Here is a 23,878-nt window from a genome sequence, read left to right as displayed (position 1 = left end):
CTAATACTAGTGTTGTTGCTGGAGTTTCTTATGCTCACTATTAGTGCCTGATACTGAAGTATGTTTACGAAAAAGAAGGCATCATGGTTCCTGCTGATGATCTTAAGGCTGAATTTGGCATTTACCAACATCCAAAGGTTGTGACGGATGATTTGGATGTTTTTCTGACGGTGGCCCGGATTCCTGATTCTATGCTTCGCAAAGTCGATCCTGCTAATTCGATTCTTATTGCTTATCTTCAAACTATTAATCCCTCAATTGAAACTGGGGTGTTATTGCCAAAGGGGGTTAATGAGAAAAAGTTCAAACCTTTGAAGAAAGGTGCTCAGGCTAGTCCTTCGAAGCCTGATCCTTCTCCTAAAAGATTGTTAAGTCTTCTTCTGTGTCCATTGAGAAGGAAACAAAGAAACCTGTTCAAGAGAAGGTTGTTCAAGAATTTACTAAGGAGATTATGCCTTCAAAGTCTGGGATTCTTAAGCGAATAAAGAAAATGGATCATAGGCCTTGACATTCTCCTAAGCAATCTATTATAGAAGAAGAAAGTGTTGAAAAATCCTTGTCCTCACCAAAAGGGATTTATGGTTTAAAACGAATTCGCAAACCTCAACTTTCTCGAAAAGGAGTCAAGATTCGTGAGATTCCTGCTCCAGTTTCCCCATCATCCAAAAAACGAATGGAAAGAGATATGGTAAAGTGTATTCAAAAGAAGCAAAAACATGTTGAAGATCCATTGGACGAAGTGGTTGTTGAGACTGACTTCGAAGATAGTGGCAACTCTCAGTCTCCAATTCATCAAGATGATACAGGCTTTCCATCACCATCGAGGGACTCTCTACTTAAGTCGATTTTCGAGGAGACTGGAGGTCCTGGTGGCAATGTGGAAGCATCTCATGTGGACACAACCACCAATCAAGATGATCCTTCGCAAGTATCCACCCCTGAGCAGACTACAGTCATATCACCTGGAGTTTCGACAGTCGAATCAGTTTCTGAGGAGGTTTGAACTTCATGCATCCCTGCGAACATATCTGATATGGATGCAAATGTCAACAAGGGTGATGGGGTGTTGAATAACAAAGCCCAAGGTACTTCTACCATTATTATTTCATCTACTTACGATACATCTACCATTGATACCACTACTTCTCTAGCACCATTTTATACTCCCATTTCTTCAACTTTACCTCAATCCACAACATCCCCAATTTTCAAAACATCCTGGAACAACCCATTACTTCGCTATTTCCTTCTCAATCCACTGAAGGCCCTAAATCTGTCCATGATGATACCACTGAAGGCGACGATGAAATGGTCTCGTTTGCTGACATTCAGTTTGATCCAGAAGAAGAGAATATACCAGATCATATGCTTATGTCTGGTAAGCAATTCAAAATTCTCAACAGGAAGCTCAATTTGTTATTAAAACTTCAAGCTGATGCTGGGAGTCAAACTCGTGTCTCTGGGATCAAAGTAGATGTGATGCTTAAGGCACAAGAGCTTCGGTTGAGAAATACAATGGATCAAATGGTAAAAAACAATGAGTTGTGTGTGAAGGCTCAGTATGCTTCTTTCAATCATGAGCTTAAGGATTTGAAAGCAGTTGCAAAAGAAAGGCACATTTTGTTTGTTCAAGATGTCAAAAAGGTTCGTGAGGATGTGAACCTGAAGATTTAGGATCTTCGTTCTGACATGGCAAAGGAAGTTGCAGCTCTTGATTAAAATTATTCATCTCTTCACACCAAGGTGGATATCATTGCTGATGTTGTCACAAATGTGGTTAAGTGGTATAATTCTTTACTTCCAAAGTTTGATTTGAAGGCTGAGTCTGATTCTTAGGAAGTCGCACAGTTGAAAGAACTCTTGGATAATTTCAAGGAGTCTGTTTCGAATCTTGGATCATCTTCATTGTCATTGCTTACTCCACATTTCCTAACTCAGAAGTTTCGCTTGTTGGAGTCTACTCTTCAAGCTGAATTAGCACCACTCTCGAAGTTGATTAATTTGATGCTAACTGATGCCCCGCCTATTCGTACGGGGGTGCAAGGGGGAGAAGGAGGTGTGCGTGTTGGCATGGGATCGAAAGCAGGTATGGGGGAAGTGGTTCATCAAAGTATGGAAGTGATGCGAGGGTTGTTGGCAGAGTAATGTCAACTCAAATTCCTACTTCATTGCCCAAGACTTCATTTTCAACTGTTTCCACTATGGATACAACAAGGCCTGTAGTGAAAGGAATTGTCATTGGGAATCAAGTTCATCGAAGCCACCTCAATTGAATGAAGAAGAAAATGGTAAGGGAAAGGGTATTAGTGTTGAACCTATTTTCGAAGAGAAGAAGGTTAGCTTAAAAAAGAAATGGAAAGGCAAAGAAAAATTCAAAGCATTCTTCGTCAAAGGAAAAGTAACCCTCTTGGTATGGAAAAGGGTGATCCTAGGAAACATTACAACTATGAAACATTTGAAGCTACGGTGTTATATAGGGAAATGCATGATTTCCAGAAGATTCCCAAGAAGAATTATTCTACTAAAAACTCTAATTTCAATCAGTTAGACTTCCCGATCAACAAAATGATGTTCAATTCTAGTCAATATCAGATTGTTGACAAATTTCAATATAAAGAAGAGTTCATGAGGTTGAAGCTTCGATTCCATGCTGTTCTTGCAAAGAAAAAGAGGAATTTTGGTCATTGGTGAAAATAGTAAGAGTCCTCAACATTTCCAAGGATGTGTTATTCGAAGGAGTGTTGCAGAATTTTCGATTTCATGCGGTCCGAGCAAATAATGTTGCATTTCACTTCTCGGTTGCAGACTTCCTGTTAATGAATCTTAACGACCTTATCAGTGTGGCAAGGATATTGAAGGGAGTTGATGTTTCGAAGCTCCAAATGACAAATAAAGAAGACTTCTTGATTGCCCATGCACACATAAAGCTATTCATTGACAATTGTTTTGATTGTCTTGCAATGACGGATGTCGAATTAGCTTTAACAATTGGAAAAGAAGTTACTATGCCTATATTGATGTTAAAAGGATCAGGAAGTTTGAAAAACTATGAAGATGGTGAAACTTGTTTGAAGCCTTTGGGAATAGTTTTTATTGGGAAAAACAAGAAAGGAAGAAACACCAGGTATCTTTTCCAAGTTTGTGATGTGGAAAAGTATACAAGTTCTCAATATACAAATTTGCTTGTTCTAATGAATAGCCGCAAGAAAAACAACGATGGTGATAAAGTAGAAATTCGAAAGACTATTAATTGGTATGCGGAGATAACAAGAGTTATACATCAAGCGGTCCAGATGCCGATGACATAGGTTCGACACTGCTCACAAAGGGGGAGATTGTAGGGGTCGAAATTAGTTGTGAGGTGTCGAAGCATTCCTGGTCATGACTTAGTATTGAAGAATGTTTAGTTCTTTTTGCATAAGGGCATAATTAGTGTCGAATATATAATATTTAGTCCCTTATGTATTTTTTGTATGATTTTGTCATCCCTATAAATATGGGATTAGTACTAGAGTTAGAGGGATCTTTCGAAGTCATTACATCTTGTACTCTAATATTCTCTATACTTTTCAAAAGCATAATTGAGCCAACCAGATTATATTTACATTTTTTGTTCATAATTATTTCAATACTCTGATTTCGTTTCATAAACTCAAGTAATTACAACTACATAGAGACTTTTCGCAAAGTTCTCCAAGCGTGATTTCTGGTTACGCGAGGTGCAGCATCTGGGGCACCTTGTTAACCAGAATGGTATTCTGGTCGATCCGGATAAGGTCGAGGCCGTGATACGGTGGGAGGTTCCGAGGTCTCCATCTGAGTTTCAGAGTTTCCTTGGTCTAGCAGGTTTATCCATGATTTCACCAAGATAGTTGTCCCTTTGACTCGGTTGATAAAGAATACGATCACTTTTTGTTGGGGGCTTGAGCAACAGGCAGCTTTTGAGACCTTGAGACAGCAGTTGTGTGAGGCACCGATTTTGACCCTACTGGAGGGTGTTGAGGATTTTGTGGTTTATTGTGATTCATCGATCATGGGTCTGGGGGCAGTGTTGATGTAGATGGGTCGCATGATCGCTTATGTTCCAAGGCAGCTGAAGCCTCATGAGGCAAATTATCCTACACATGATTTGGAGCTAGGGGCTATGGTTTTCGCCCTCAAGATTTGGCGGCATTACCTCTATGGGGTCTGTTGTACTATTTACACGGATCACAAGAGCCTGAGGTATCTGTAGGATCATCCAAATCTGAACATGAGGCAACGCTAGTGGCTTGATGTGGTGAAAGATTATGATTTTGAAATCCTTTATCACCCAGGGAAGGGCAATGTGGTGGCCGATGCTCTCAGCCGCAAAGCGGTCGTGGCTCAAATGAGGGATATATGTTTGAGGATGACCATGATTACTCCGCCGTCTAATTGGATTCGTGAGGCTTAGGTCAAGGCTATAAAGGAAGAGCAAAGGAAGAGCGAGCATATTATGGTTCAGGAGGCTTCCTTCGATTATGATAGTCGTGGGTTATTGAATCTTCATCAGTGGGTTTGGGTTCCGTATTGGGGCCTTTTGCATCAGGTTCTGACGGAGGAGGCACACAAGTCTAGGTTCTCCATCCATACCGGGGCGACAAAGATGTTTAGGGATCTTCGTCCTGGTTATTGGTGGCCATGCATGAAGCGGGATGTGGTTTTGTATGTGGAGCGGTGCTTAACTTGCAGGAAAGTCAAGGCCGAGCATCAGCGACCTCATGACAAGATGCAGCCGTTGGAGATTCCTATGTGGAAATAAGAGGATATTACCATGGATTTCATCATGAAGTTACCTCTGACTGCACGTAGAGTGGATTCGATTTGGCTCATCGTGGATCGTTTGACCAAGAGCGAGCATTTCATCCCGATTCAAGAGAGTATTTCTGCAGAGAAATTGGTTGAGGTTTATATCAAGGAGATTGTGGCACGTCATGAGGTGCCGATTTTTGTGATTTCAGACAGAGATGTCCGATTTACTTCCAGATTTTCGAAGAGGTTTCATGAAGAGTTGGGTACTCGTCTCCATTTCAGCACAACATTCTATCCGCAGACCGATGATCAAAGCGAGCAAACGATTCAGATATTAGAGGATATGCTTCGGGCGTGTGTTTTGGACTTTGGTGGGAGTTGGGATACATATCTTCCATTAGCGTAATTTTCATATAACAACAGTTATCACGCCAGCATTGACTGACCTACTTTTGAGATGCTCTATGGGAGGAAATGCAAGACCCTGATTTGTTGGGGTGAGGTCGGTCAACGGGTTATGGGGAGTATTGAGGTGTCACTCAAGACCACTGAATTGATCCAACAGGTTTGGAGAAGGCTTCAGATCACTCAGAGTAGGCAGAAAAGTTATGCCAATAGACGTCGATCAGAGCTAAAGTTACAGGTGGGGGATATGGTTCTTCTGAAGGTGTCACCTTGGAAAGGTGTCATCCGATTCAGGAAGAGGGCAAGCTGGCCCCAGGTATATCGGTCCTTTCAGGGTTTTGGTATGGGTGGTCCGAGTTACGTATCGATTGGATCTTCCAGATGAGCTCAGTCAGATTCATATCACGTTCCATGTGCCTTAGTTGTGGAAGTGCTTAGTGGATGATTCCGCAGTGGTACAGTTGGAAGATATTCAGGTGGGTGACCGCCTAAATTATATTGAGAGACCAATGTCTATTCTTGATCAGAAGACGAAAACCTTGAGGAAAAAGGTTGTTGGGTTGGTGAAAGTGCAATGGCAACATTGCAAGGGATCAGAGTGGACTTGGGAGCCAAAAGATGAGATGAGGGATCACTATCCGAAATTATTTGGAGCAGCAGACTTCGAGGAAGAAGTATGATTCAAGTGGGGGAGAATTGTAAAACTTGTATTGGTATGTTTCATATCTAACCCTTCTTAATTAAAATCATCACATTTTAATCCTTAAGTTAGTACGCGGGGCGTACTCGGTGGTACGCTCAACGTACTAGCCCGATGTTGGTCGCGGAGCTCATCCACGTATGATGGGCATACATGGAGTACGTATGGCGTACGTGAGCATTTGAGAAACCCTGATTTTAAGGATTACACCCTATACAAACCATATGATAGCCTCATTTGGCCTTGTTTAACCAACCTCTATATCTTCAAAACCCTAATTTCGTCCCTTAGCATTTGTGTGGTGCTTTTGAGCTCATGTGAACCATTTTTAGTGTGTTTTGTGCATTTTGAAGAGGAAGGAGAAGATTGAAGACTCATACTTTGGAAGGTAGCTTAGAGATCCAACTTTAGCATATTCATTTCGTGGCTTTTGAGGTATAAAGTTCAAACCTTGCCAACTCATTTCATAGATCTATTATTTGGCATGTTTTTGGCTATTTTGGTCCCTTTTGGTTTGTTCCTTTAAGCTAAGGTCGTTTATGGAGTTTAGCCTTTTAGATCTGGACATATTAAGGGCTCCTTTAGGATAATGATGTAAACCTTATGGTGTTTTTAGACTCATGCATGTGTTAAGTCATTTGTTAAGATCTTTTGAGCTCTAGAGCCCCATTAAGCCATGCATGCACGTAAAGTTGCCAACTTTACGTGATAAACCACCTTAAGGAAGTCAGATCTAAGTGTTGGGTTGAAGTCTTAATCGATTAAGAGCTGAATGTTGGAGGTTGGCCATGCTGGAGAGTATGCTGGGTGTACAAGCTGGTACGTTGCACGTACAAGACCCAAAGCGAGTACGCCCTGCGTACTTAGTAGTGGGCTTCAGAGTTGTGGGCTTCTCGTTAATGCGCCCATATTGGAACTTTGTAGTCTTGGGCCTTATTGGTCCATCAGAATTCTATTTTTGGGCTAATGCCATTTTATTGGAATCTTTTGGTTGAAGGCCCATGAAGGGATTTGGGCCCAATTTGGAAAATTGGGCCATATTTGGGGTTTGGGTGATTATTTTGGAATTTGGGCCTTTTGAACACTTGGATTGGGCCTTGGCCTTCGGCCTAGTTAGGGAAAGGGTAAAAAGGTCTTTTACCCTAGTTTGGACTCTTAGTGTGAGTCGGGATCCAAGTATTAACTGGATGTTATTTTCTGATTGACAGGGCGAAGATTTTAGTGGGCCAACAGTCAGAGATTTATTTGTGAGATTCAGCAGTCTGAGGTGAGTTTCCTCACTATGTTTAGCGGGTCGAAGGCACCAATGTGTTATGATAGGATGCTAGTGATATGTGCATAATTAATCATATGTTTAACATATATTTTTATTCATTTTTGGCTAATTATATGCATAATATGGACAAAAGGTACTTAATAATGCTTATATTGTGTTTTCAGTCCAAAAGACATGCTTGGAAGCAGAAAGGAAAAAGGAGAAGCAATTAGAGACCAAAGAATGAAGGAAAAGGGAAAACTACACACTTACTCGACGAGTCCACGCATGTACTCGGCGAGTTCATTAGAATGTTCCCGAAAGAAAAGTCAAGATTCCTTGCCGAACACGAGTCCACGCATGTACTCGGCGAGTCCACGACCTACTCGCCGAGTAGCCCCTGTTTTGTGATAATTATAAATAGCGGGTCTTAATCCGATGGAAGGACGGCTGGAACCTTTGGGGGAGAAGCAAGTTGCGATTGAAGAGCCAGAAGAACCCTAGAGAACGAAGATACAACCTAGAATCCAATTCCGAAGAAGATTTGAGGCACCTTCTCATCATTCTACTTAATCTGTTGTTTCTCAATTATGGTTAGACAATTAGAATTCGTTTTATTGCTGTTAATTACCTCAATCATGAGCTAAAACTCTTAAACTTCTGTTTGGGGATACAAAATTGATATTATGGTTTGATTAATGGTAGGATTAATTAAATATTGGTGATTTTGTTAATTTTAGCTTGTTAAAGAACCTTGTGTGTGAATGATAACTAATTTTCTGTTAATAGGAAGATAATTAAATAGTATGAACATCTTTTAATTATCAACCCCATATGTTTATGTGACCACTTTATCATATGTCTAGGACTAACGAACGTGAAACTAGAATTAATAAGAAAAATTAGGTAAATTCATGTGTGAGCTTGTTTGATGACCATTAGCAAGAGGTTAACTAAAGGACCAATTTAGTTAGCTATTACAAGTCTAAATTAACCCGAATAAATAATCTAGTGAATTAAATTAAATTAGACAACTAATCACTGTTTGAGTTAGTTTGTTTTCTAAGGATTACCGTAGCGAACGCAAGGCTAATCACTTGAATCGGTAGCCAATAGAAGAATTAATCCATTGCACTATTACCATAATATCAACCATAGGATCAATTGAGTTGAACTAAACAGAAGTCCCTTTTATTATTAAATTCAGTTAAATCTTTGTTTTTCTAGTTCTTAGCCTAAGTAGTATTAGTAAGTTTCTAGTCTTGTAAAACTAGAGAAAACCCATATTTACTATTTAATTTAGATAAAATTAGTCTTTAGTTTTAATTTACCGTTCCCTGAGTTCGACACTCTACTTACCCAACTATACCACTAAAAGACAGGTTCACTGCCTTCGTGTGCTTAATTTATAACTCAAAAGTAGGATTAAAACCAGTGCATTTTACACACATCAAGTTTTTGGCGCCGTTGCCGGGGAACGGTTCTAAATTAGCACTAATTTCTATTTTTATCGATCATTTGTGTGGGATTTATCTTACACAAAGTTAATTCTGAGGTAATTTAGTAGTTAGTATAGGTTTTGATCAATCCCTGTTTTAATAAATTAAGTAGAAAATTTTTCTGTTTTTACCTTGAACTCGCCGAGTGCACTCGACGAAACTCGGCGAGTCCATCACTGTTCACAGTTTTAGCTTTTATTTTATTTTTGTTCTTTTTACGCGTTTTTCTTGTTTTATTTGCAGTTGTTTCAGGACCCGAGGATCTGATACACCTTTGATCCCTCCTCTAGACGACCCGGAATCCGCCCTAGGGAACAACAAAGGAAAATCCGTTGGAGTATCCGCTTCTTCAAGGAATTCGCCACTAAAGAACGTAAAGTTCGTTTTCAGCAAGAAGAAGAGCAGCAAATCAGGAGCATCCAACGCCTCTTTGACAATCGAAGACCCTACTAAAGAAGACGCCGAGCTAACATTGATGAAGTCCCCATGGGGGAATGGAAGAAGAGGATATGCGATGATACCGGACTGGGACTTGTGCAACCCGCAATCCCCGCTACTGCTACTTTTGAGCTCAAGGGTCACATCCTGGCTCTACTTAAGGAGATCCCCTTCACAGGCAAAGACCACGAAGACGCTTACAAACACTTGGACGAAGTCAATGATGTAGCTGATTATTTCAATGTTCCAAATGTGCCTCGGGAAACTCAGCTACTTCGCATGCTTCCGGTTACTTTGAAGGGTGCTGCCAAGGATTGGCTCAAGTCATTGCCCCCAGGATCTATCACTACATGGGCCCAAATGAAAGAAGAGTTCATTGATCAATTCTGCCCGCCATCCAAGATATCCAAGCTAAAGAAAGCCATAGCTAACTTTGAACAACAAGCTGGAGAATCACTATATGAAGCGTGGGAGAGGTACAAGAGCCTGCTAAGGAATTGCCCACATCATGACCTCAATAGTCAACAAGAAGTCTCCATCTTCTATGATGGAGTAAATGTTACCACTAGACAATTACTTGACTCGCAAGGTCCACTCACGAAAAAGGCACCTCCAGTGATAAAGCAACTAATTGAAGAATTCTCTAAGCATTCTAGAGAATACCACAATCTAAGAAATGATGTGACGAGGGGGGTCGCCTATGCAGCTTCAGAAGACTTGTCAGCAGTTATGGCTATGCTAAAAACCATGGATAGGAGGATGGATAAAACGGACCAAACGATACATGCTATTCGGGTGGGTTGCGAAAATTGCAATGGGCCTCACCTTACTAGAGACTGCTATTTGGATGAGAATGGCAACAAAAAGGTGCAAGTTTGTTACTCAAGTGGGGACCGATATGATGAAGATTGGCGTAGACCAAAGAAAGAGTGGCTCCCTTATGACGAGTACAAGAAGGCTAAGGAGGAGAAGTTCAAGCAAAAGGGAAGGGGTTTTTACCAAAAGGAGGAGCCATCACAAGAAAGAAAACCAAGTTTGGAAGAAATGCTTACCAAATTTGTAGCTGCTTCAGAAAAAAGACATAGTGATCATGATGCTGCAATTCAAGAAACAAGGACCATGCTTAGAAACCAGCAAGCATCTATCCACAACATAGAAACGCAGCTAGGGCAACTTGCTCAACAAATAAACCAAAGATCACCGGGCGAACTTCCTAGCAAAACCAAAAACAACCCACGAGGCGCGCACATAAACATAGTCACAACAAGAAGTGGGAAAATAATCACTCCTCTGGCCCCTATTCAGAATGAAGCACCCAAAGAATCACAGAAGGAGGAAGCAGAAAATCAAAATCTTCAATCTGACAGCTCTACTCGCCGAGTACAGAATATGGACTCGGCGAGTCCACTGCCATACCCAGCCCGAGCTAAGAAAGTGAAGCAGGAAGAGGAGTACCAGAAGTTTCTAGATCATATAAAGGCTCTTCAAATCAACATACCCTTCATCGAAGCTGTCGCACAAATGCCCAAATATGCAAAGTTCCTTAAGGAACTTCTCACTAATAGAAGGAAGATGGAGGAAGTGAAGAAGGTAGTCCTCAATGAGAATTGCTCAGCCGCCATGCTCAACAAACTACCAAAGAAGAAGGGTGACCCGGGGAGCTTAACTTTACCTTGCCAATTTGGCAATTTAGCTACCACTCATGCCTTGGCTGATTCAGGAGCAAGTGTGAATTTAATGCCTTATTCATTCTTCAAGAAGCTGGATCTCCCGGAACCAAGACCAATTCGTATGGCGATTCATTTAGCTAACAAGACAATCACTTTTCCAAGAGGAATATGTGAAGACTTAGTGGTCAAAGTGGACAAGTTTGTATTTCCCGCTGATTTCATAATTCTAGACATGGAGGCGGATCCTCAAGTCCCAATCATCCTTGGAAGACCCTTCCTCAACACAGCAAGTGCTATAGTAGACATGAGGGACTCGAAGCTCACTTTGCGGGTAGGAGAAGATTCAGTCACATGTGGGGTTGATCAAGCTATGAAGTATGCACGGAATAGTGACGACACGGCATTCTCAATTGACATGCTTGATGAATTATTGGAGGAATGCATAAGTGAAGATTCCAGCAAGTTCACAATTTTTGATGAAGAATTTGATGCAGAAAAAGACTTAATGGACATCGAGAGGCTGCTGGAAGAAGCTGAGTTTGAAGAGTTGATGAGGCAATCTGACACTTCAACTCGCCGAGTAGGGCCGATCTACTCGCCGAGTCCAAGCGAAAAAAAAACAGAATTCATAAAGTCAGCTACCAACTCGCCGAGTCCCTTACCTACACTCGGCGAGTACAACAAACAGAACCCAAAAACTGAGCTCAAAAAGTTACCAGAACATTTGGAGTATGCCTTCCTTGAAGATGGCCATCAAAAGCCAGTCATTATAGCCTCTGACCTTTCCAACTCTGAAAAGGAAGAACTAGTGCAAGTTTTGAAGAAGCGAAAACGGGCCATAGCATGGAGCATTACCGACATCAAGGGAATAAGTCCCTCTTATTGTTCACACAAGATTAACCTGGAAGAAGGAGCAAAGCCGGTTGTGCAGCACCAAAGAAGACTAAACCCAAATATGCAAGAGGTGGTCAAGAAAGAAGTGGTCAAGCTTTTAGATGTGGGGATTATATATTCCATTTCCGACAGCCCGTGGGTGAGTCCGGTTCAAGTGGTGCCCAAGAAAGGAGGGATGACAGTCATAACCAACGAAAAGAATGAGCTTATTCCGACACGAACGGTAACCGGTTGGAGAGTGTGCATTGATTATCGAAAACTAAACAATGCCACTCGTAAAGACCATTTTCCCTTACCCTTTATAGATCAAATGTTAGAAAGATTATCGGGCCATAGTTATTATTGCTTCCTAGACGGATTTTCGGGTTATTTCCAAATACCCATAGACCCATTGGACCAAGAAAAGACCACATTCACTTGCCCAAGTGGAACTTTTGCTTATCGACGCATGCCCTTTGGGCTATGCAATGCACCCGCGACATTTCAAAGGTGCATGACAGCCATATTCCACGACATGGTGGAAAAATTCATGGAAGTCTTTATGGACGATTTTTCTGTTTTTGGATCTTCCTTCCATGATTGTCTCACAAATCTTGACCTAATGCTTGCTAGGTGTGAAAAGACCGACTTAGTCCTTAATTGGGAAAAATGTCACTTTATGGTTAAGGAGGGTATAGTTTTGGGCCACAAGGTTTCCAAATCGGGAATTGAAGTGGATCGGGCAAAGATTGACACCATTGCCAAATTACCTCCACCAACTAATGTGAAGGGTATTAGAAGTTTTCTAGGACACGCGGGTTTTTACCGGCGTTTTATCAAAGATTTTTCTAAAATAACTAGACCTCTAACACAATTACTCCTAAAAGATGCACCATTTAATTTTACTAAAGAGTGTTTAGAGGCATTTGAATTTTTAAAGGAAAAATTGACTAATGCCCCGATCATTGTTGCACCAAATTGGAATTTACCATTTGAAATAATGTGTGATGCTAGTGATTTTGCATTAGGAGCTGTGCTTGGTCAAAGGGTTGATAAGCACTTCCAACCCATATATTATGCTAGCAAGACTTTAAATCCAGCCCAAGAAAACTACACCACCACGGAAAAGGAATTATTAGCTGTGGTGTACGCTTTTGATAAATTCCGCCCTTATTTAGTTTTATCTAAAACAACTGTTTTTACTGACCACTCTGCTATCAAGTATTTGTTTGCCAAACAGGATGCCAAGCCAAGATTGATACGATGGGTTCTACTTCTTCAAGAGTTTGACATAGAGATACGTGACAAAAAGGGAATGGAGAATGTAGCAGCTGACCACTTGTCAAGGCTTGAAAACCCGCGATTGCAAGAAGATAGAGTTGGAGATGATTTTCCGGACGAGTATATTATGGTGACTGTGGGAGAAGAACCATGGTTTGCAAATATAGCTAATTACTTAGCTAGCAATTACCTCCCAAAAGATCTCACAAGTCAACAAAAGAAGAAATTCTTTTCCGAGATAAAGTATTACTTTTGGGATGAACCATATCTTTTCCGAAGCTGCGCGGATGGAATCATACGAAGATGCGTGTTCGGGAATGAAAGCTGGAAAATATTGGAGCAATGTCATAGCGGGCCCACGGGTGGACATCATGGAGCACATTACACTGCTAAGAAGATCTTTGACATTGGGTTTTACTGGCCCACGATTTTTAAAGATGCAACCCAATTTGTCAAAGAATGTGATGCATGTCAAAGAGCGGGAAACATTTCATCTAGAAATGAAATGCCACAACATAGTATCCAAGTGTGCGAAGTATTTGATGTGTGGGGGATCGATTTCATGGGACCATTTCCCATATCCAAAGGCAACAAATACATATTGGTGGCGGTGGATTATGTATCCAAGTGGGCGGAGGCACAAGCCTTGCCAACTAATGACGGTCGGGTAGTGGTGAGGTTTTTAAAGAAGTTATTTTCAAGATTTGGGGTCCCGAAAGCTCTCATAAGTGACCGAGGCACTCATTTTGCCAATGATCAACTAGAGAAGGTGCTAAGTAAATATGGGGTAACCCATAAATTTTCAACATCCTACCATCCACAAACTAGTGGACAAACCGAAGTGACAAATCGAGCTTTAAAGAGAATCTTGGAGAAATCGGTGGGGAGCAATCGAAAAGAATGGTCGGATAAGCTAGACGATGCGCTTTGGGCCTTCCGTACAGCTTTCAAAACCCCTATTGGTACTACACCATATAGGTTAGTTTATGGAAAGCAATGTCATTTACCGGTGGAGATAGAGCATAAAGCTTTTTGGGCTTTAAAGATGTGCAACTTCAACATGGAGGAGCTCAAGAACAACCGGTTAATGCAAATGAATGCTCTTGAGGAACTTAGAAATGATGCATACACTAGTTCTTTGATCTATAAAGAGAAAACTAAGAATTGGCATGACAGGAGGATCAAGGAAAATAAAGAATTTCATGAAGGGCAAAAGGTGTTGCTCTTTAATTCAAGGTTAAAACTCTTCTCGGGCAAACTCAAGTCAAGATGGGATGGTCCTTTTCTGGTGAAGAAGGTGTTTCCACATGGTGCTATAGAGCTATTGTCAAAAGATGGCACCCCGTTCAAGGTCAATGGACATAGAGTCAAAAAGTATGAAGAAGGAGTTCCAAGGAATGAAGGCATGGAAGAGTTGATGTTGCTGGAAGGGATTGCAGCTACGTAGAATGGGAGGAGTCCAACTAATGACTCCTTAAAAAGAAGCGCTTCCGGGAGGCAACCCGAGTTTAGAGTTTGCATTTCTTTTTCCTTTACTTTCTTTTTAATTCCTTAGGATCTTTTTCATTCATCTTCTTCTGGAAATATGTTCTAAATGATTGCTTGAGGGAAAGCAATGCCTAGAATGTGGGGTGGTGGGTTAAAAAAAAATTAAATTCAATTTTTGTCAAACTGCAAGCTTTACTCGCCGAGTAGGTACGAGTACTCGGCGAGTGCTTGCCTAAGTAACCAAAAAACCGCGTAAAAGCATTTGTACTCGGCGAGTAGCCCGTTTCTACTCGGCGAGTAGTCAACTTACACAGACGGTATAAAAATCTGAGAAATAAGGGTTTTTACCCATTTTACCCACACACTCGCCGTGCACAGCCTCCTTCAAGCGATTTCTGTGATTTTTGGCTTAATCCTCGACTTTCAAGGGAAAGGGTACCATGTCCAGACGAGGTCAGTCTTCAAGAGGGGGAAGCCAAGGGGACATCCTGTGGCTCTCGTTCCGCCAAATCACATCCAAATCGTCTCAAGCCCGTGCCAAAAACAAGTTAGAGGCTTTAAAACAGAGAGAGATTCATTTACCCAATGCAGTGGATTGGGATTGGATGGGGAAAGTTGGTTTGGAAGAAGAGCTAACACCATATTTGGTGAAAGAATGTAATTTGGGGGATTCAACCATCATATGTGATGGTTGGTTACAACTTTTCAAAATTCAAGAACCAGTCTATGCTGAATTATGTTGGGAGTTTTTTGCTACCATCTCATTCCGAGGTGGTAGTGAGTACTACAATCCCAATGTAGTTTCCTTTTCTCTTGGTGGGGAGCTGCGACAATGCAGCATGGCTGAATTTTCATGGAGGCTTGGAATCTATGAGCAAAGCACTATGTTGAATGAAGATTTTGAAGTTTTTTTAGAGAATTGCCACAAAGATCTCCCCGAGGGAGTGGTTGCTTCTACCTGGTGGAATACTATTGCTAACCGGGTGTACATCCCATCTATCGCACAGGAGGGTCACATACGTTCACCGATCCACCGTCTCATTCATCGGTTCATTGCCAGCACGATTAATATGCGAAAGGACTGGGACAAGGTCCCGACCCTTGACATCTTTTATCTTTGGAGTATTATTACTCCCGATGTTTTCTGCAATCTCCCCTATCGCGTAGCCAAGTATCTTGCTGAAGGGGCTGTTAAGGAGAAGATGAACTCCAAGATTAATGGAGGGATGTTTGTGACGAGGCTTGCAAGGTCATTTGGGTATTAGATTTGCAAGAGTCAAGGGCGCTGACGGTCATTTATCCCCCTCCGTTCAACACCGCATTATATAGGAGGGCAAGGATTGTGGAAATGTTTGGTGATTCTTTTTCTATTTCTCATGCGGATGAGCCGGCTATCCCCGAGGAGCCGGGAAGGCGAGTGAGGCAAAGAAGCGAGCGGGTACGGGAAGACCCACCGGTTATTCCGGTGGAAGAAGAGAACGATGGATGGAATCAACTTGAGTACCGGCGCTACTTGGATGATATTGGAAGAGGAGTTAACTATAACAATCAATCATTTGGCTATCTCTTCCAACAAATGAACATCGCACCGAGACCTGGACCCGGCTACCCCCACATCATGAGTTGGGAAGAAAGGATGAGGAAAGGCAATGAAGGAGGAGGAAGTGGAGCTGGAGGAGCCGACATGGATGATGAAGAATGAAGAATGTTTCTTTTGTGTTTTTAATTTATTTTCGTGATGTTTGATTTGGACAACTTGTTAAACTTGGATTATTTTATTTCTTGTTAGGACTTTTGGTTGCTTTCACTCTTGTCTGCATTTTTTTTCAGGATTGGAAGGTTAGGATACATTTAGAAGTCTTATGGGTCAAGGTTCAAGTAAGGAATGTTCAATTGAGAGTGCGAAGTCTTTTCCATTAAGTTCGAGTCCGTTAGAGTTGGGAGTGTAGAGTGCTTTATTACTGAAGTAATTAGAAAAAGAGTCACTGAATTACCCCGATTCAGCACTTCAGTCGAAAGGAAAACTCAGCGCCTACTCGCCGAGTGCACATATCCTACTCGGCGAGTGCATGGACAAATTCACGACTTCTCTGCAAGTTAGCAACATACTCGCCGAGTCCATCATCATTTTTTTCGGATTCCAGAGTTGTTTTGGGCACGTTCGTTGCAGTTTTATCCAACTCTTTCATAGAGGATCATTGCTGGAGGTTTCTAGGAGCTGTATCCTACATATTTGAGTCATTTGCAAGTCTACCACACGCGACATGACACCCAAGACATGGATGAGCTGTTCCCATGTTTAAAGTCATTCAAAGATGGAGCTAAATTGAAGATGATCAGCCTCGCCACTGTTATCCCAGGGGAGTTTGTTCCAATTCTCTCCTTATTTTTATTGTTCTTTATCTTGCATAATATGCAATGGGGACATTGCATAAATTAAGTGTGGGGTAGGGGGTTGGTTACAGTAGTTAAATTTTAAAATTTTGCATAAAATTTGCTAGGATTAATTTAGAAAATTTTGGTAAAGCAATCAAGGATCATGCTAGTATTATATTTGTTGATTCTATGAGGACCCAAATGTTTAGTTGAGCCTATATACGTTATAGTGCATTTGTGGCCTCCTTTATTCTAGTGAAATCATGGGACAAAAACACAACCTCGCTTAGCCCGAAGGATGCAATATGTTTAGCATCGTGTACTTGAAATGTATCCAGGAAAATTGTTATCATTAATCAATAAAGGTTGAAGTTGAGTGCCCCTGCTTAAGCATGTAGGTATTGAGTGAAGAAAAAAGTGAGTTACATGAAAAAAAAACAGAGAGAATTACAAAAGAAAAGTTGTAAGAATTTTTGGAGCATCAAAGTCAAATATGAAATTAGAAGATCAAAAATTCCAAGAAATTCAAAAAGTTGAAGATACGAAAAACCAAACAACAAAGTGGTGAATTCAAAGAGATCAAAGATCAAATGCCAAAGAAATGAAGAATTCCAAAGAGCTCCAATGTGGTAATCATAAATTGTAATTATCTAGATTATGTATGCTTGGGTTACTCAACCACAAACACCTTGAGGTTAAGAGGTTTTCTGAGGATGGATTCGGAGGGATGCATAAAATGAGCATAGTTCGGGGTGAGTGGGCGAATGTTTATGAGGATTGTGAGTATTTAGAGTATGGGGGGTTATTAGGAATTTTAGACACAAATGTGCGCGTTGCGGTCTTGGCATAATGGCTGGGTTCGACGTGAGTTGTCCTATGTGATTCTAGTGTGTTAAAATTCAGTTTTGCTTAGGGGCAAGCAAAAGTCAAGTGTGGGGTATTTTGATATGTGCATAATTAATCATATGTTTAACATATATTTTTATTCATTTTTGGCTAATTATATGCATAATATGGACAAAAGGTACTTAATAATGCTTATATTGTGTTTTCAGTCCAAAAGACATGCTTGGAAGCAGAAAGGAAAAAGGAGAAGCAATTAGAGACCAAAGAATGAAGGAAAAGGGAAAACTACACACTTACTCGGCGAGTCCACGCATGTACTCGGCGAGTTCATTAGAATGTTCCCGAAAGAAAAGTCAAGATTCCTTGCCGAACACGAGTCCACGCATGTACTCGGCGAGTCCACGACCTACTCGCCGAGTAGCCCCTGTTTTGTGATAATTATAAATAGCGGGTCTTAATCCGATGGAAGGACGGCTGGAACCTTTGGGGAGAAGCAAGCTGCGATTGAAGAGCCAGAAGAACCCTAGAGAACGAAGATACAACCTAGAATCCAATTCCGAAGAAGATTTGAGGCACCTTCTCATCATTCTACTTAATCTATTGTTTCTCAATTATGGTTAGACAATTAGAATTCGTTTTATTGCTGTTAATTACCTCAATCATGAGCTAAAACTCTTAAACTTCTGTTTGGGGATACAAAATTGATATTATGGTTTGATTAATGGTAGGATTAATTAAATATTGGTGATTTTGTTAATTTTAGCTTGTTAAAGAACCTTGTGTGTGAATGATAACTAATTTTCTGTTAATAGGAAGATAATTAAATAGTATGAACATCTTTTAATTATCAACCCCATATGTTTATGTGACCACTTTATCATATGTCTAGGACTAACGAACGTGAAACTAGAATTAATAAGAAAAATTAGGTAAATTCATGTGTGAGCTTGTTTGATGACCATTAGCAAGAGGTTAACTAAAGGACCAATTTAGTTAGCTATTACAAGTCTAAATTAACCCGAATAAATAATCTAGTGAATTAAATTAAATTAGACAACTGATCACTGTTTGAGTTAGTTTGTTTTCTAAGGATTACCGTAGCGAACGCAAGGCTAATCACTTGAATCGGTAGCCAATAGAAGAATTAATCCATTGCACTATTACCATAATATCAACCATAGGATCAATTGAGTTGAACTAAACAGAAGTCCCTTTTATTATTAAATTCAGTTAAATCTTTGTTTTTCTAGTTCTTAGCCTAAGTAGTATTAGTAAGTTTCTAGTCTTGTAAAACTAGAGAAAACCCATATTTACTATTTAATTTAGATAAAATTAGTCTTTAGTTTTAATTTACCGTTCCCTGAGTTCGACACTCTACTTACCCAACTATACCACTAAAAGACAGGTTCACTGCCTTTGTGTGCTTAATTTATAACTCAAAAGTAGGATTAAAACCAGTGCATTTTACACACATCACTAGATGTTTACGTGACTCTTGAATGTGTTATGTGTTGGTATGTATATTGAGAAAGGCTCGATGTTGGGCGAGGCCCGATGACTGTATTATATGCTATTTTTTTGGGATTATCGCATTTGTTAGTATGATTATATGCTATATGTTTATTATATGTGTAATGCCCGCAGATTCGGGCTAGTCAATTTAGAGGCAATAAGCGTCAAAAATGAATTTTTGATAGAAGATTATTTAGAATAAATAATTTTAACCAAGTTATAGTATATGTCACAAGGGTTCCGTACATATAAAGAACATTGAAATCCGAGTTACAACGAAAAAGTTATGACCCGTCGATGTTTTACAGCACGACACCGGGAATCGTAAAAAGTGACTTTGTGATAAAATACTTTTTAGCCTTAGCGATCTAAATGAAATTTGTAGTATACGTTCAACCAAGAACGTGCATAAAAAGAACATCCAAATCTGACTTCGTATGAGGAAGTTATGATTTTTCTATTATTTAGCATAACAGTGCACAACCCGGAATTCAATTTTTAGATCAATCGATTTCTAGCCGACACAACCTAAATGAGAATTAAAGATGTCATTAATAGGAGCTCAACGATATAAAGATAGACAAAAACGGACGTCGGATGACAAAGTTATGAATTTTTAACAGAATTTATCTGTCTAAGCTTGTTAAAATATAACTTTAGAATAAACTCAAAATTAGCCAACAGAGTCTAAACGAAAGCTGTAGATCATATTGCCACCTACACGTGGATATAAAGAACGTCAAAAATGGAGCTCGTATGCGAAAGTTACGAATTTTAGAAGATAATTAGTTTTTGGAGTAATCTGCGAGTGACACGTGGCATAATCCTGACCATTGCTTCCTCCCCACGCCTTGCCACCATATGGTGACACTTGTCACTCAACTCGACGAGTTGGAGGCTCAGAACTCGCCGAGTTGGGCCATTTCCCAGCCTATAAATAGAGGCGCAACTTTCCATTTCCTTCACACCTCTCCCATTCTTTCTCTCTCAAACATATCTCTAAACCCCTCCCAAGCCTTAGTACTTCCCAACTGCTAAGAGGCAAGTCCCGGATCGCCAGAAGGCTCCAAGAAGAAGAGCTTTCAGCTCGAAAGTTCTGCCCCCGCAGAGCCCGGTTCCTAGCCAAACCTCCTGGTAAGTAAGTTATGCTTACCCTACTTTAAGTATAGCTTATGTTTAAGTTCAATATCGTTATTATAAACTTATAAATAATATATATTATAAAATGTAATATACAAAGTGTTATTATTATATCATTTAACTACTCGCGGTATGGGAAATCTGGTTTGAAGGGCCGCATAGGGTTGTTGGATTTCAGAAGTGCTATAATGCCAAAATGGTCCTGCCCTCCGGTGTTTCATTTATGGCCCTTGTATGTACATAGTGGTTGAAAAGTATTGTTTAACACTTATAAAACAATATTGCTCGTAAGTAGTCGCTATAAATATTAGACTAAAACCTAGCGGTAATGATACTAGGTTTCGCCGAAGGAAAATAGAATTGTTAGAAGCGAAGCGCTGCCCGAGTTTGGAATCATCACTTTAACAAGTGAGTGCATAATTACTTTCATATTACACATAGATACGAAGTATTTAATATAAACTGCGTTCTATATGTGCGTATTATCTTTGTTCTTGATATCTATGCTGGATGCACGATTTATACATGTTTATTTAATTTTAATTGTATATGTATTCTTATACCTATAAATATACTGGGTAAAGATGGGTAAATGAAAGATGATATAAAAGATGAGAGATGAAAGATAATATTGATGTAGAGGGGTGTAAGATGATGAGAATCCTTGACCTTGACGTTGATCCAATCATCTAGCAAAGTATAGATGACGACCACAGACTATTCTAGACAGTCAAGTGGAATGCCAGCAGGCTCGCAACCTGTAGGTGTTTTTGGACTATGTGTTCAGCAGATGTACTCTAAAAACCCTGGCAGTTATGGATTTAATGACCTATAGATGAATATTGGCAGCTATAGACTTAATGCCAAATAGATAAGATCGACAACGATGGACTTAGTGCCTGTTGGATAAACCCTGGCTGCGATGGACTTCGTGCCTATTCCTTAGGACAATCCTTAGGAATGAATGAATGATGAATAAATAATTCTTAGGGATGCTTAAGAATAAAGAAGATAATGGGGATTAGAAGTTGGGTTAATTGTTTGATGATTAAACACAATAATTATGTTATTGTGGGTTGAAAACCCTATGTACTCACCAGGTTTCCCAACCTGACCCACTCAATTTATTTGTATCAGAGGTATTAATGGATATGTAAATCATTAGTGTAAATGAATGTATTGTTTGTTTATGCTTATGTTTCTGTATTTACGATGACATCCCAATTTTTGAATATAAATAAAATACATTTCTTCGGAAATGCTTTGGTAATACTATTATCATGTTTTTATGGGAACAAATTCCACAATACTCCTTTTCAAAAAGGATAATATGATTTTTAAATAAGCATAAATAATTTTTTTAAAATGACCGTGAATTTAGGGATATCACAGTTGGTATCAGAGCATTAGTTTAAGCGAACTAGGAATAAGGATTTATTTCTAGACTTAAATTTAGAATGCTAAGCGATGATCGTGAGGAGCGTGTCTAATATATTTTAGGTAGTACACCTGAATAGACACAAGCACTAGCTTATTTAAGGAAGATGGCTAAATTGCTTTTATGTGTTAATGATTTGTGATGCTTTATGATGCCATTATTCGATTGGATCCATGTTCCATTGCTGACCAGATCTGGAAATTTTAAGTATTCATATTTCTAGATGTTTAATTACGGTATTAGAACTGGCATGTAACTTTTGGAGTAATAAGGAGGATTGCACGTCTAAACCTTCTCTTTATATATTCTCACCCCGATACACTAAACGCATGCTTCCGTGAATATATTGTCATGGTGAAGACTCGTAGCGAATTGAGTAAATGGAGGAAAGGAGAAGGCTTACGATAGTGAATGATACCTATCAGAGGATATCATAAGAGAGGTATCTTGCCTTCAGAATGCGTCTAATAAATAATACGCCTAGTACGGGAGAAGTACTCTTATGATTAGCAAAAAGAAAGAACTTTTGGTATAATCCATTAACTTATCCCACCGTCTGGCTTTTCCATCAACAACCGAGTTGAAGCAGAATTGATGATTGAAGATACACATGGAAACACTTCTAGTAGAGTCTAGGGAAAACTATATAATTGTTTGGAGACATTTGTATGTGTTAAAATTGTTTTTTTGATAATAACTTGGAGAACTGCGAGACAATACTTGGGACGAGTATGAGTATGTGTGAAAGGTAGTAGGGGCCTATACTACCGGAAGCACAAGACTCACACTTGGATCAGGGAAAGTCACAAGGTTACCAAGAAGATAATAATTGATTTCGTTTTGTTCAAGCATGTCGTTACCATTTTTTCGGTAATGACTAGGAAGATGATTGTTATTCCGACCCTAGTGGTCATATCAAATCGAGTTCGACTAAGATGACTATGTTACGTGGTTTAGAGAACCAAGATCTATCTAGCATCTCACTTATGCCAGAAGATCGAAATGAAAGATAATCAAAGCGACCAGTAGAAGTATCGATATCTCTATTAAAGTAGGAACTTGTAGCTAGAAGTGTTACATGCTATAGTGTGATTATATCACATTAGAACAGGAAGGAAGGTGTATTCCATTCTGGTATTCGACTCTAAAAGACATGAGTCTAAGCATTGCACCATACGATGAGAGGTCATTAGAACATGAACCATCGGTTTGTTACAATAATCAAAGTAAAGTCTATTTAAGAAGGAGCAGGAGTCTCCAAAAAGGATCGAGATTGTAACTTGAAGGTTACAATTGAAAGTCTAACATAATACGAAGAGCGGTTGCAAGATTGAGCACCGCCTACAGTCAAGAAGTCCAAGAGTTAGATACATATTCGAAGGAACGTAGAAGTTACGGTTATTACCTAGGATGAAGAGATAACGTATGGAGTCATTATACAAGCCCTGTTTCGTTGATGATTCTGGGACGTAATCATCCTAAGGGGAGGTAATTGTAACACCCGCAGATTCGGACTAGTCAATTTAGAGACAATAAGCGTCAAAAATGACTTTTTGATAGAAGATTATTTAGAATAAATAATCTTAACCAAGTTATAGTATATGTCACAAGGGTTCTGTACATATAAAGAATGCTGAAATCCAAGTTACAACGAAGAAGTTATGATCCGTCGATCTTTTACGGCAAAACCGACATGACACCGAGAATTGTAAAAAGTGAGTTTGTGATAAAATACTTTTAGCCTTAGTGATCTAAACAAAAGTCGTAGTATACGTTAAACCGAGAACATGCATAAAAAGAACGTCCAAATCTGAATTCGTATGAGGAAGTTATGATTTTTCTATTATTTAGCATAGCAGTGCACGACCCAGAATTCAAATTTTAGATGAATCGATTTCTAGCCAGCACAACCTAAATGAGAATTGAAGATCTCATTAATAGGTGCTCAACGATATAAAGATAGACAAAAACGGACGTCGGATGACAAAGTTATCAATTTTTAACAGACTTTATCTGTCTAAGCTTGCTTAAATATAACTTTAAAAATAAATTGAAAATTAGCCAACGGAGTCTAAATGAAAGTTGTAGATCATGTTGCTGCCTACGCGTGGATATAATGAACGTCAAAATCGGAGCTCGTATGCGAAAGTGACGAATTTTAGAAGATTAATAGTTTTTGTAGTA

General features: G+C 39.7%; 1 non-coding gene across 1 annotated transcript; it reads right to left on the bottom strand.

Annotated features, from left to right (window-relative positions):
• Positions 1-9,478: 9,478 nt before the first annotated feature.
• LOC145117891 (small nucleolar RNA R71) lies at positions 9,479-9,585 on the bottom strand. The gene has a single exon (XR_013712884.1). It is a non-coding gene; the product is annotated as a small nucleolar RNA R71 (small nucleolar RNA).
• Between the last annotated feature and the right edge of the window lie 14,293 nt (positions 9,586-23,878).

The sequence above is a fragment of the Lactuca virosa genome, chromosome 5 (assembly GCF_052849685.1).
Source record: "Lactuca virosa cultivar CGN04683 chromosome 5, Lactuca_virosa_CGN04683_v6, whole genome shotgun sequence".
NCBI classification, from domain to species: Eukaryota; Viridiplantae; Streptophyta; class Magnoliopsida; order Asterales; family Asteraceae; genus Lactuca; species Lactuca virosa.
Note: the sequence above shows the minus strand (reverse complement) of the source record. Positions and strands in the feature narration are given on the sequence as shown.